General features: G+C 47.5%; 1 protein-coding gene across 12 annotated transcripts in view; it reads left to right on the forward strand.

Annotated features, from left to right (window-relative positions):
• Positions 1-14,022, forward strand: part of TNIK (TRAF2 and NCK interacting kinase) — a 321,027-nt gene that overhangs the window by 44,715 nt on the left and 262,290 nt on the right. The window lies entirely within an intron of this gene.

The raw sequence follows: 14,022 nt of genomic DNA on the forward strand, positions 1-14,022 counted from the left end.
CTGGGCCTGTGGACCTCTGGTGTGATTCCGGTGCAATGAACTGTAATCTGTTGGGGTTCTTGGGGCAGTTGGCCTTTACATGCCCCAGCTCGTTACACTTAAAACATCGTCCAGCTGACGGGTCACTGGGGCGAGGAGGGTTGCTGGAGAATGGGGTGGTGGGACGATAAGGGGTCTGGAGGGTTCTTTGGGAGGTAGGTGGGGCTTTGGGCGGCCCCCGGTAATAGGGTGTGGTCTGGGGTGGTCCCTTCTGGTCTCCGCTCCAACTGCGACCAGTTTTCTTCTTCTCTGCCACCTCCACCCATCTGGCTCCAATCTCTCCTGCCTCAATTACAGTTTTGGGTTTCCCATCTAGGATGTATCTTTCTATTTCCTCAGGAACACCCTCTAAGAATTGTTCCATTTGCATTAGGAAGGGCAAATTTACTGGAGATTCAACACTTGCTCCTGTTATCCAGGCATCCCAATGTTTTACAATGTGGTAGGCATGTCGGGTAAATGACATGTCTGGTTTCCACCTTAGGGCTCTGAACCTCCGACGAGACTGCTCGGGTGTTATCCCCATTCTGACTCTCGCCTTGGATTTAAACAGTTCATACTTGTTCATGTGTTCTTTAGGCATTTCAGCTGCCACCTCAGCTAAGGGTCCACTGAGCTGCGGCCTCAGCTCTACCATGTATTGGTCAGTAGAGATGTTGTACCCAAGGCAGGCCCTTTCGAAGTTTTCTAAGAAGGCCTCAGTATCATCACCTGCCTTGTAGGTGGGGAACTTTCTGGGATGGGAAGTGGTACCTGGAGAAGGATTGCTAGGGTTTGTTGGTATATTCTGCTGGGCCTTTATCCTCTCCATCTCCTCCACATGCTTCCTCTCTTTTTCCTTCTCCTCCTCCTTCAGCCGCATGAGTTCTATCTGTCTTTCATGTTCCCTTTGTTTTTCCTCAGCCTGAAATTTGGCTAATTCCAGCTGTAGTCGAGCTGAGGATTTGGCCATTCTAACCTCTCTGTTTTTAACTAACTTTACACCCGAGGTTTAGAAATAAACAAACAAAACTTGGCTGTAAAATTTTGCTGTGCTGGAATAGAATACCTATTCTCTGATAGTGATTGTCAGCCTACAGAAAAAGACAATTCCCTTGTCTCTGCTCTGGGCCCAAATTAAAGCAAAAAACCTCCAACTACTTGGAAACCTGCTTACCCAGCCCAAAGAAGAAAAAAAAAATTTCTTTTCAAACCTGTGCTCCTTGTAAAACAAAAAAAAATCAAAATCCTAAAAAAAACCCTGCCACTTTTGTCTCCAGGCAAATGGGTAGAGCACACACCCCCTATTTACTTTTAGGAAGAAAAGAAAAAAAAAAAAACCTCTGGGTTGGAAGACTGTGAATTTCCCTGCAGGAGTTAAGTACCCTGCCTCCAGGCAAAGAAAACCTGCAATTCACAAGATAATCCCCTTTTGTCTCTGCTTGGCCACAAAGCAGAGAGAAACCAAGCTGCTTTCAGTTTCAAAGCTGCCTTCTGGACTTCCTAAAAATTCCTTTTTAAAATCTGTATTTCTAGTTCAAAAAATCTCAACTGGATCTCAAAATGATTTCAGGTTAATCCCACCACTGTGCCACCATGTCAAGGTTCCTCCCCCACTCTGAACTCTAGGGTACAGATGTGGGGACCTGCATGAAAAACCTCCTAAGCTTATCTTTACCAGCTTAGGTCAAAACTTCCCCAAGGTACAAAATATTACACCTTGGACAGGCCGCTACCACCACCAAACTAATACTGGTTACTGGGGAAGAGCTGTTTGGACGCGTCCTTCCCCCCAAAATACTTCCCAAAACCTTGCACCCCACTTCCTGGACAAGGTTTGGTAAAAAGCCTCACCAATTTGTCTAGGTGACTACAGACCCAGACCCTTGGATCTTAAGAACAATGAACAATCCTCCCAACACTTGCACCCCCCCTTTCCTGGGAAATGTTGGATAAAAAGCCTCACCAATTTGCATAGGTGACCACAAACCCAAACCCTTGGATCTGAGAACAATGAAAAAGCATTCAGTGTTTTACAAGAAGACTTTTAATAAAAAATAGAAGTAAATAGAAATAAAGAAATCCCCCCTGTAAAATCAGGATGGTATATATCTTACAGGGTAATTAGATTCAAAAACATAGAGAACCCCTCTAGGCAAAACCTTAAGTTACAAAAAAGATACACAGACAGAAATAGTTATTCTATTCAGCACAATTCTTTTCTCAGCCATTTAAAGAAATCATAATCTAACACATACCTAGCTAGATTACTTACTAAAAGTTCTAAGACTCCATTCCTGTTCTGTCCCCGGCCAAGACGACTACAGACAGACACAGACCCTTTGTTTCTGTCCCTCCTCCCAGCTTTTGAAAGTATCTTGTCTCCTCATTGGTCATTTTGGTCAGGTGCCAGCGAGGTTACCTTTAGCTTCTTAACCCTTTACAGGTGAGAGGAGCTTTCCCCTGGCCAGGAGGGATTTCAGAGGGGTTTACCCTTCCCTTTATATTTATGACACGCCCCCCAAATCTCAGCTAGGGTGAAACACTGGCTGGGATTTCTTCCTGGAGCTCTAGGAAAACAGAGTTAATAAGACACATGCATCTCTAAATATACTACCAAGTACATAAAGACTAACAATATTTTCCACATCTCAAGGACGATTTTAACCAGTTGATTCTGGGAAACTTTCACGGGAGAGTGCATCAGCCACTTTGTTAGAAGCTCCTGAGATGTGTTGGATGTCGAAATCAAAATCTTGGAGAGCTAAACTCCACCGAAGAAGTTTTTTGTTAGTTTCTTTGACAGTGTGAAGCCACTTTAGTGCAGCATGGTCGGTTTGCAGGTGGAAACGCCGTCCCCAAACATATGGGCGTAGCTTTTCCAGAGCGTAGACAATGGCATAACATTCTTTTTCAGTGACTGACCAGTTGCTTTCCCTCTCAGACAGTTTTTTGCTGAGAAACACTACAGGGTGGAATTCTTGATCAGGTCCTTTCTGCATTAAAACTGCTCCCACACCACGCTCGGATGCATCTGTGGTTACTAGGAACGGTTTGTCAAAGTCTGGGGCCCTTAGTACAGGGTCAGACATGAGTGTCGCTTTAAGCTTGTTAAAGGCCTTCTGACACTTTCCGGTCCACTGAACAGCATTTGGCTGTTTCTTTTTGGTTAGGTCTGTCAGTGGGGCAGCGATTTGGCTGTAGTGCGGTACAAATCGTCTGTAATAACCGGCCAAGCCTAAGAAGGATTGAACCTGTTTCTTTGACTTTGGGACAGGCCACTTTTGGATAGCATCCACTTTGGCCTGTAGGGGGCTGATAGTTCCTTGACCCACCTGGTGTCCAAGGTAAGTCACTCTGTTTAGGCCTATTTGACACTTCTTAGCCTTAACAGTTAGTCCTGCCTCCCTTATGCGCTCAAGGACTTTTTGTAGATGTTCCAGGTGGTCTGCCCAGGAATCCGAAAATATGGCCACATCGTCAAGGTAGGCGACTGCATATTCTCCTAATCCCGCTAGGAGACCATCTACAAGTCTTTGGAAAGTGGCGGGTGCATTTCGCAGCCCGAAAGGGAGTACATTAAATTCATACAGCCCGAGATGTGTGATGAAGGCTGACCTTTCCTTGGCAGATTCATCTAGCGGTACCTGCCAGTACCCCTTGGTTAAGTCCAAGGTAGAGATGAACTGGGCCCTTCCCAGTTTCTCTAATAGTTCATCTGTGCGTGGCATGGGATAGTTGTCCGGGCGAGTTACAGCATTTAGCTTACGGTAGTCCACGCAAAAACGTATTTCCCCATCTGGTTTGGGAACTAGAACCACTGGAGATGCCCATGCACTTTCAGAGGGGTGGATTACACCCATCTGTAACATATCCTGGATCTCCCGTTCTATAGCAGTTTTAGCTTGAGGAGACACCCGGTAAGGTTGGACCCTAATTGGGTGAGCATTACCTGTGTCAATGGAGTGGTATGCCCGTTCAGTCAGTCCTGGGGTGGCTGAGAACGTTGGCGCGTAGCTAGTGCACAGCTCCTGGATCTGCTGTCGCTGCATACGCCCAAGGGTCATGGAGAGGTTCACCTCTTCCACACCACCAGCACATTTCCCTTCGTAGTAGACACCTTCAGGCCACTCAGCGTCGTCTCCTCCCTGGGCTGTAAACTGACAAACCTTTAATTCTCTGGAATAAAAGGGCTTTAGAGAATTAATATGATACACCTTAGGCTTTCGGTTGGAGGTGGGGAATGCTATGAGATAATTAACAGCTCCCAGGCGCTCCTGGACCACGAATGGCCCTTCCCACGATGCTTCCATTTTATGGGCCTGGAGCGCCTTTAAGACCATGACCTGGTCTCCTACTTCGAAGGAACGCTCTCTGGCATGTTTATCATACCAGGCTTTTTGCTCTTTTTGAGCATCCTGTAAGTTTTCTCTAGCAAGGGCTAAAGAGGTTCGGAGGGTGTTTTGTAGGTTGGTTACAAAGTCCAGAATGTTAGTTCCTGGAGAAGGTGTAAATCCCTCCCATTGCTGCTTCACCAACTGCAATGGCCCCTTAACCTCACGGCCATATACAAGTTCAAATGGGGAAAACCCTAAACTGGGATGTGGTACAGCTCTGTAGGCAAAGAGCAACTGCTGCAACACTAGGTCCCAATCATTGGAGTGCTCATTTACGAATTTACGTATCATGGCCCCCAAAGTTCCATTAAACTTCTCCACCATGCCATTTGTTTGATGATGGTAAGGAGTGGCAACCAAGTGATTTACCCCATGAGCTTCCCAAAGGTTTTTCATAGTTCCTGCCAGGAAATTAGTCCCTGCATCTGTGAGGATGTCGGAGGGCCAACCTACCCTGGCAAAAATGTCTGCTAGTGCCTGGCACACACTTTTAGCCCTGGTGTTGCTTAGAGCTACTGCTTCCGGCCATCGGGTGGCAAAATCCATGAAAGTCAGTATGTACTGCTTTCCTCTGGGTGTCTTTTTCGGAAAAGGACCCAGAATATCCACAGCTACTCGCTGAAATGGAACTTCAATGATGGGGAGTGGCTGGAGAGGAGCTTTGACCTGGTCTTGGGGTTTTCCCACTCTTTGGCACACCTCACAAGACTGGACATAGGTAGAAACATCCTTGCCCATTCCCTCCCAGTGGAATGACCCCCCCAAACGGTCTTTGGTCCTGTTCACCCCAGCATGGCCACTAGGGTGATCATGGGCTAAGCTCAAGAGCTTGGCCCGGTATTTAGTTGGAACTACCAACTGTCTCTGAGGATGCCAGTCTTCCTGGTGTCCCCCAGAAAGAGTTTCCTTGTATAAAAGTCCTCTTTCTACAACAAACCTGGATCGATTAGAAGAGCTGAGAGGCGGTGGGTTGCTCCGTGCCGCCGTCCAAGCTCTCTGGAGGCTTTCATCTGCTTCCTGTTCGGTCTGGAACTGTTCCCTTGATGCTGGAGACATCAGTTCCTCATGGGATTGTGGACCTAGGCTTGGTCCCTCTGGAAGCGATATAGGGGATGGAGCTGTTTCTGTTGACTGTGAACCGCTCTCCGCTGGTGCACTATGTTGGGATTCAGGCTCCGGCTGAGCCTCTTGTGTAGGGTTATCGGCTGCTGCCAGTTCAGGTTCGGTGGGGCCCTCTGGTGTTGAGGTTGCAAGTACTGGATTCAGTGCTGACACGGGGTCTGGTGTTGGTTGTTCGGCTGGTTCCGGTTCTGGGACTGGTTCCGTCTGGGTCTCTGGGACTGGATCCACTACTGCTGTTGCAGACATTGGCCTGGGGTCCAGGTCCATCACCTCTGACTGGGTCCTGATAGAAGTTTCCGGAACAGAGCTAGGCCTCACGGCTTGTTTAGCCTGGTTGCGGGTGACCATTCCCACCCTCTTGGCCTGCTTCACATGATTGGCCAAGTCTTCCCCCAACAGCATGGGGATGGGATAATCATCATAGACTGCAAAAGTCCACATTCCTGACCAGCCCTTGTACTGGACAGGCAACTTGGCTGTAGGCAAATTGAAAGAGTTGGACTTGAAGGGTTGAATCGTCACTTGGATCTCTGGGTTGATTAAATTGGGGTCCACTAAGGAAGCATGGATAGCTGACACTTGTGCTCCGGTGTCCCTCCACGCGGTGACCTTCTTCCCACCCACACTCACAGTTTCCCTCCGCTCCAAGGGTATCTGGGAGGTATCTGGGCCTGTGGACCTCTGGTGTGATTCCGGTGCAATGAACTGTAATCTGTTGGGGTTCTTGGGGCAGTTGGCCTTTACATGCCCCAGCTCGTTACACTTAAAACATCGTCCAGCTGACGGGTCACTGGGGCGAGGAGGGTTGCTGGAGAATGGGGTGGTGGGACGATAAGGGGTCTGGAGGGTTCTTTGGGAGGTAGGTGGGGCTTTGGGCGGCCCCCGGTAATAGGGTGTGGTCTGGGGTGGTCCCTTCTGGTCTCCGCTCCAACTGCGACCAGTTTTCTTCTTCTCTGCCACCTCCACCCATCTGGCTCCAATCTCTCCTGCCTCAATTACAGTTTTGGGTTTCCCATCTAGGATGTATCTTTCTATTTCCTCAGGAACACCCTCTAAGAATTGTTCCATTTGCATTAGGAAGGGCAAATTTACTGGAGATTCAACACTTGCTCCTGTTATCCAGGCATCCCAATGTTTTACAATGTGGTAGGCATGTCGGGTAAATGACATGTCTGGTTTCCACCTTAGGGCTCTGAACCTCCGACGAGACTGCTCGGGTGTTATCCCCATTCTGACTCTCGCCTTGGATTTAAACAGTTCATACTTGTTCATGTGTTCTTTAGGCATTTCAGCTGCCACCTCAGCTAAGGGTCCACTGAGCTGCGGCCTCAGCTCTACCATGTATTGGTCAGTAGAGATGTTGTACCCAAGGCAGGCCCTTTCGAAGTTTTCTAAGAAGGCCTCAGTATCATCACCTGCCTTGTAGGTGGGGAACTTTCTGGGATGGGAAGTGGTACCTGGAGAAGGATTGCTAGGGTTTGTTGGTATATTCTGCTGGGCCTTTATCCTCTCCATCTCCTCCACATGCTTCCTCTCTTTTTCCTTCTCCTCCTCCTTCAGCCGCATGAGTTCTATCTGTCTTTCATGTTCCCTTTGTTTTTCCTCAGCCTGAAATTTGGCTAATTCCAGCTGTAGTCGAGCTGAGGATTTGGCCATTCTAACCTCTCTGTTTTTAACTAACTTTACACCCGAGGTTTAGAAATAAACAAACAAAACTTGGCTGTAAAATTTTGCTGTGCTGGAATAGAATACCTATTCTCTGATAGTGATTGTCAGCCTACAGAAAAAGACAATTCCCTTGTCTCTGCTCTGGGCCCAAATTAAAGCAAAAAACCTCCAACTACTTGGAAACCTGCTTACCCAGCCCAAAGAAGAAAAAAAAAATTTCTTTTCAAACCTGTGCTCCTTGTAAAACAAAAAAAAATCAAAATCCTAAAAAAAACCCTGCCACTTTTGTCTCCAGGCAAATGGGTAGAGCACACACCCCCTATTTACTTTTAGGAAGAAAAGAAAAAAAAAAAAACCTCTGGGTTGGAAGACTGTGAATTTCCCTGCAGGAGTTAAGTACCCTGCCTCCAGGCAAAGAAAACCTGCAATTCACAAGATAATCCCCTTTTGTCTCTGCTTGGCCACAAAGCAGAGAGAAACCAAGCTGCTTTCAGTTTCAAAGCTGCCTTCTGGACTTCCTAAAAATTCCTTTTTAAAATCTGTATTTCTAGTTCAAAAAATCTCAACTGGATCTCAAAATGATTTCAGGTTAATCCCACCACTGTGCCACCATGTCAAGGTTCCTCCCCCACTCTGAACTCTAGGGTACAGATGTGGGGACCTGCATGAAAAACCTCCTAAGCTTATCTTTACCAGCTTAGGTCAAAACTTCCCCAAGGTACAAAATATTACACCTTGGACAGGCCGCTACCACCACCAAACTAATACTGGTTACTGGGGAAGAGCTGTTTGGACGCGTCCTTCCCCCCAAAATACTTCCCAAAACCTTGCACCCCACTTCCTGGACAAGGTTTGGTAAAAAGCCTCACCAATTTGTCTAGGTGACTACAGACCCAGACCCTTGGATCTTAAGAACAATGAACAATCCTCCCAACACTTGCACCCCCCCTTTCCTGGGAAATGTTGGATAAAAAGCCTCACCAATTTGCATAGGTGACCACAAACCCAAACCCTTGGATCTGAGAACAATGAAAAAGCATTCAGTGTTTTACAAGAAGACTTTTAATAAAAAATAGAAGTAAATAGAAATAAAGAAATCCCCCCTGTAAAATCAGGATGGTATATATCTTACAGGGTAATTAGATTCAAAAACATAGAGAACCCCTCTAGGCAAAACCTTAAGTTACAAAAAAGATACACAGACAGAAATAGTTATTCTATTCAGCACAATTCTTTTCTCAGCCATTTAAAGAAATCATAATCTAACACATACCTAGCTAGATTACTTACTAAAAGTTCTAAGACTCCATTCCTGTTCTGTCCCCGGCCAAGACGACTACAGACAGACACAGACCCTTTGTTTCTGTCCCTCCTCCCAGCTTTTGAAAGTATCTTGTCTCCTCATTGGTCATTTTGGTCAGGTGCCAGCGAGGTTACCTTTAGCTTCTTAACCCTTTACAGGTGAGAGGAGCTTTCCCCTGGCCAGGAGGGATTTCAGAGGGGTTTACCCTTCCCTTTATATTTATGACACGCCCCCCAAATCTCAGCTAGGGTGAAACACTGGCTGGGATTTCTTCCTGGAGCTCTAGGAAAACAGAGTTAATAAGACACATGCATCTCTAAATATACTACCAAGTACATAAAGACTAACAATATTTTCCACATCTCAAGGACGATTTTAACCAGTTGATTCTGGGAAACTTTCACGGGAGAGTGCATCAGCCACTTTGTTAGAAGCTCCTGAGATGTGTTGGATGTCGAAATCAAAATCTTGGAGAGCTAAACTCCACCGAAGAAGTTTTTTGTTAGTTTCTTTGACAGTGTGAAGCCACTTTAGTGCAGCATGGTCGGTTTGCAGGTGGAAACGCCGTCCCCAAACATATGGGCGTAGCTTTTCCAGAGCGTAGACAATGGCATAACATTCTTTTTCAGTGACTGACCAGTTGCTTTCCCTCTCAGACAGTTTTTTGCTGAGAAACACTACAGGGTGGAATTCTTGATCAGGTCCTTTCTGCATTAAAACTGCTCCCACACCACGCTCGGATGCATCTGTGGTTACTAGGAACGGTTTGTCAAAGTCTGGGGCCCTTAGTACAGGGTCAGACATGAGTGTCGCTTTAAGCTTGTTAAAGGCCTTCTGACACTTTCCGGTCCACTGAACAGCATTTGGCTGTTTCTTTTTGGTTAGGTCTGTCAGTGGGGCAGCGATTTGGCTGTAGTGCGGTACAAATCGTCTGTAATAACCGGCCAAGCCTAAGAAGGATTGAACCTGTTTCTTTGACTTTGGGACAGGCCACTTTTGGATAGCATCCACTTTGGCCTGTAGGGGGCTGATAGTTCCTTGACCCACCTGGTGTCCAAGGTAAGTCACTCTGTTTAGGCCTATTTGACACTTCTTAGCCTTAACAGTTAGTCCTGCCTCCCTTATGCGCTCAAGGACTTTTTGTAGATGTTCCAGGTGGTCTGCCCAGGAATCCGAAAATATGGCCACATCGTCAAGGTAGGCGACTGCATATTCTCCTAATCCCGCTAGGAGACCATCTACAAGTCTTTGGAAAGTGGCGGGTGCATTTCGCAGCCCGAAAGGGAGTACATTAAATTCATACAGCCCGAGATGTGTGATGAAGGCTGACCTTTCCTTGGCAGATTCATCTAGCGGTACCTGCCAGTACCCCTTGGTTAAGTCCAAGGTAGAGATGAACTGGGCCCTTCCCAGTTTCTCTAATAGTTCATCTGTGCGTGGCATGGGATAGTTGTCCGGGCGAGTTACAGCATTTAGCTTACGGTAGTCCACGCAAAAACGTATTTCCCCATCTGGTTTGGGAACTAGAACCACTGGAGATGCCCATGCACTTTCAGAGGGGTGGATTACACCCATCTGTAACATATCCTGGATCTCCCGTTCTATAGCAGTTTTAGCTTGAGGAGACACCCGGTAAGGTTGGACCCTAATTGGGTGAGCATTACCTGTGTCAATGGAGTGGTATGCCCGTTCAGTCAGTCCTGGGGTGGCTGAGAACGTTGGCGCGTAGCTAGTGCACAGCTCCTGGATCTGCTGTCGCTGCATACGCCCAAGGGTCATGGAGAGGTTCACCTCTTCCACACCACCAGCACATTTCCCTTCGTAGTAGACACCTTCAGGCCACTCAGCGTCGTCTCCTCCCTGGGCTGTAAACTGACAAACCTTTAATTCTCTGGAATAAAAGGGCTTTAGAGAATTAATATGATACACCTTAGGCTTTCGGTTGGAGGTGGGGAATGCTATGAGATAATTAACAGCTCCCAGGCGCTCCTGGACCACGAATGGCCCTTCCCACGATGCTTCCATTTTATGGGCCTGGAGCGCCTTTAAGACCATGACCTGGTCTCCTACTTCGAAGGAACGCTCTCTGGCATGTTTATCATACCAGGCTTTTTGCTCTTTTTGAGCATCCTGTAAGTTTTCTCTAGCAAGGGCTAAAGAGGTTCGGAGGGTGTTTTGTAGGTTGGTTACAAAGTCCAGAATGTTAGTTCCTGGAGAAGGTGTAAATCCCTCCCATTGCTGCTTCACCAACTGCAATGGCCCCTTAACCTCACGGCCATATACAAGTTCAAATGGGGAAAACCCTAAACTGGGATGTGGTACAGCTCTGTAGGCAAAGAGCAACTGCTGCAACACTAGGTCCCAATCATTGGAGTGCTCATTTACGAATTTACGTATCATGGCCCCCAAAGTTCCATTAAACTTCTCCACCATGCCATTTGTTTGATGATGGTAAGGAGTGGCAACCAAGTGATTTACCCCATGAGCTTCCCAAAGGTTTTTCATAGTTCCTGCCAGGAAATTAGTCCCTGCATCTGTGAGGATGTCGGAGGGCCAACCTACCCTGGCAAAAATGTCTGCTAGTGCCTGGCACACACTTTTAGCCCTGGTGTTGCTTAGAGCTACTGCTTCCGGCCATCGGGTGGCAAAATCCATGAAAGTCAGTATGTACTGCTTTCCTCTGGGTGTCTTTTTCGGAAAAGGACCCAGAATATCCACAGCTACTCGCTGAAATGGAACTTCAATGATGGGGAGTGGCTGGAGAGGAGCTTTGACCTGGTCTTGGGGTTTTCCCACTCTTTGGCACACCTCACAAGACTGGACATAGGTAGAAACATCCTTGCCCATTCCCTCCCAGTGGAATGACCCCCCCAAACGGTCTTTGGTCCTGTTCACCCCAGCATGGCCACTAGGGTGATCATGGGCTAAGCTCAAGAGCTTGGCCCGGTATTTAGTTGGAACTACCAACTGTCTCTGAGGATGCCAGTCTTCCTGGTGTCCCCCAGAAAGAGTTTCCTTGTATAAAAGTCCTCTTTCTACAACAAACCTGGATCGATTAGAAGAGCTGAGAGGCGGTGGGTTGCTCCGTGCCGCCGTCCAAGCTCTCTGGAGGCTTTCATCTGCTTCCTGTTCGGTCTGGAACTGTTCCCTTGATGCTGGAGACATCAGTTCCTCATGGGATTGTGGACCTAGGCTTGGTCCCTCTGGAAGCGATATAGGGGATGGAGCTGTTTCTGTTGACTGTGAACCGCTCTCCGCTGGTGCACTATGTTGGGATTCAGGCTCCGGCTGAGCCTCTTGTGTAGGGTTATCGGCTGCTGCCAGTTCAGGTTCGGTGGGGCCCTCTGGTGTTGAGGTTGCAAGTACTGGATTCAGTGCTGACACGGGGTCTGGTGTTGGTTGTTCGGCTGGTTCCGGTTCTGGGACTGGTTCCGTCTGGGTCTCTGGGACTGGATCCACTACTGCTGTTGCAGACATTGGCCTGGGGTCCAGGTCCATCACCTCTGACTGGGTCCTGATAGAAGTTTCCGGAACAGAGCTAGGCCTCACGGCTTGTTTAGCCTGGTTGCGGGTGACCATTCCCACCCTCTTGGCCTGCTTCACATGATTGGCCAAGTCTTCCCCCAACAGCATGGGGATGGGATAATCATCATAGACTGCAAAAGTCCACATTCCTGACCAGCCCTTGTACTGGACAGGCAACTTGGCTGTAGGCAAATTGAAAGAGTTGGACTTGAAGGGTTGAATCGTCACTTGGATCTCTGGGTTGATTAAATTGGGGTCCACTAAGGAAGCATGGATAGCTGACACTTGTGCTCCGGTGTCCCTCCACGCGGTGACCTTCTTCCCACCCACACTCACAGTTTCCCTCCGCTCCAAGGGTATCTGGGAGGTATCTGGGCCTGTGGACCTCTGGTGTGATTCCGGTGCAATGAACTGTAATCTGTTGGGGTTCTTGGGGCAGTTGGCCTTTACATGCCCCAGCTCGTTACACTTAAAACATCGTCCAGCTGACGGGTCACTGGGGCGAGGAGGGTTGCTGGAGAATGGGGTGGTGGGACGATAAGGGGTCTGGAGGGTTCTTTGGGAGGTAGGTGGGGCTTTGGGCGGCCCCCGGTAATAGGGTGTGGTCTGGGGTGGTCCCTTCTGGTCTCCGCTCCAACTGCGACCAGTTTTCTTCTTCTCTGCCACCTCCACCCATCTGGCTCCAATCTCTCCTGCCTCAATTACAGTTTTGGGTTTCCCATCTAGGATGTATCTTTCTATTTCCTCAGGAACACCCTCTAAGAATTGTTCCATTTGCATTAGGAAGGGCAAATTTACTGGAGATTCAACACTTGCTCCTGTTATCCAGGCATCCCAATGTTTTACAATGTGGTAGGCATGTCGGGTAAATGACATGTCTGGTTTCCACCTTAGGGCTCTGAACCTCCGACGAGACTGCTCGGGTGTTATCCCCATTCTGACTCTCGCCTTGGATTTAAACAGTTCATACTTGTTCATGTGTTCTTTAGGCATTTCAGCTGCCACCTCAGCTAAGGGTCCACTGAGCTGCGGCCTCAGCTCTACCATGTATTGGTCAGTAGAGATGTTGTACCCAAGGCAGGCCCTTTCGAAGTTTTCTAAGAAGGCCTCAGTATCATCACCTGCCTTGTAGGTGGGGAACTTTCTGGGATGGGAAGTGGTACCTGGAGAAGGATTGCTAGGGTTTGTTGGTATATTCTGCTGGGCCTTTATCCTCTCCATCTCCTCCACATGCTTCCTCTCTTTTTCCTTCTCCTCCTCCTTCAGCCGCATGAGTTCTATCTGTCTTTCATGTTCCCTTTGTTTTTCCTCAGCCTGAAATTTGGCTAATTCCAGCTGTAGTCGAGCTGAGGATTTGGCCATTCTAACCTCTCTGTTTTTAACTAACTTTACACCCGAGGTTTAGAAATAAACAAACAAAACTTGGCTGTAAAATTTTGCTGTGCTGGAATAGAATACCTATTCTCTGATAGTGATTGTCAGCCTACAGAAAAAGACAATTCCCTTGTCTCTGCTCTGGGCCCAAATTAAAGCAAAAAACCTCCAACTACTTGGAAACCTGCTTACCCAGCCCAAAGAAGAAAAAAAAAATTTCTTTTCAAACCTGTGCTCCTTGTAAAACAAAAAAAAATCAAAATCCTAAAAAAAACCCTGCCACTTTTGTCTCCAGGCAAATGGGTAGAGCACACACCCCCTATTTACTTTTAGGAAGAAAAGAAAAAAAAAAAAACCTCTGGGTTGGAAGACTGTGAATTTCCCTGCAGGAGTTAAGTACCCTGCCTCCAGGCAAAGAAAACCTGCAATTCACAAGATAATCCCCTTTTGTCTCTGCTTGGCCACAAAGCAGAGAGAAACCAAGCTGCTTTCAGTTTCAAAGCTGCCTTCTGGACTTCCTAAAAATTCCTTTTTAAAATCTGTATTTCTAGTTCAAAAAATCTCAACTGGATCTCAAAATGATTTCAGGTTAATCCCACCACTGTGCCACCATGT

This window comes from Lepidochelys kempii, chromosome 9 (assembly GCF_965140265.1).
Source record: "Lepidochelys kempii isolate rLepKem1 chromosome 9, rLepKem1.hap2, whole genome shotgun sequence".
Classification (NCBI taxonomy): domain Eukaryota; kingdom Metazoa; phylum Chordata; order Testudines; family Cheloniidae; genus Lepidochelys; species Lepidochelys kempii.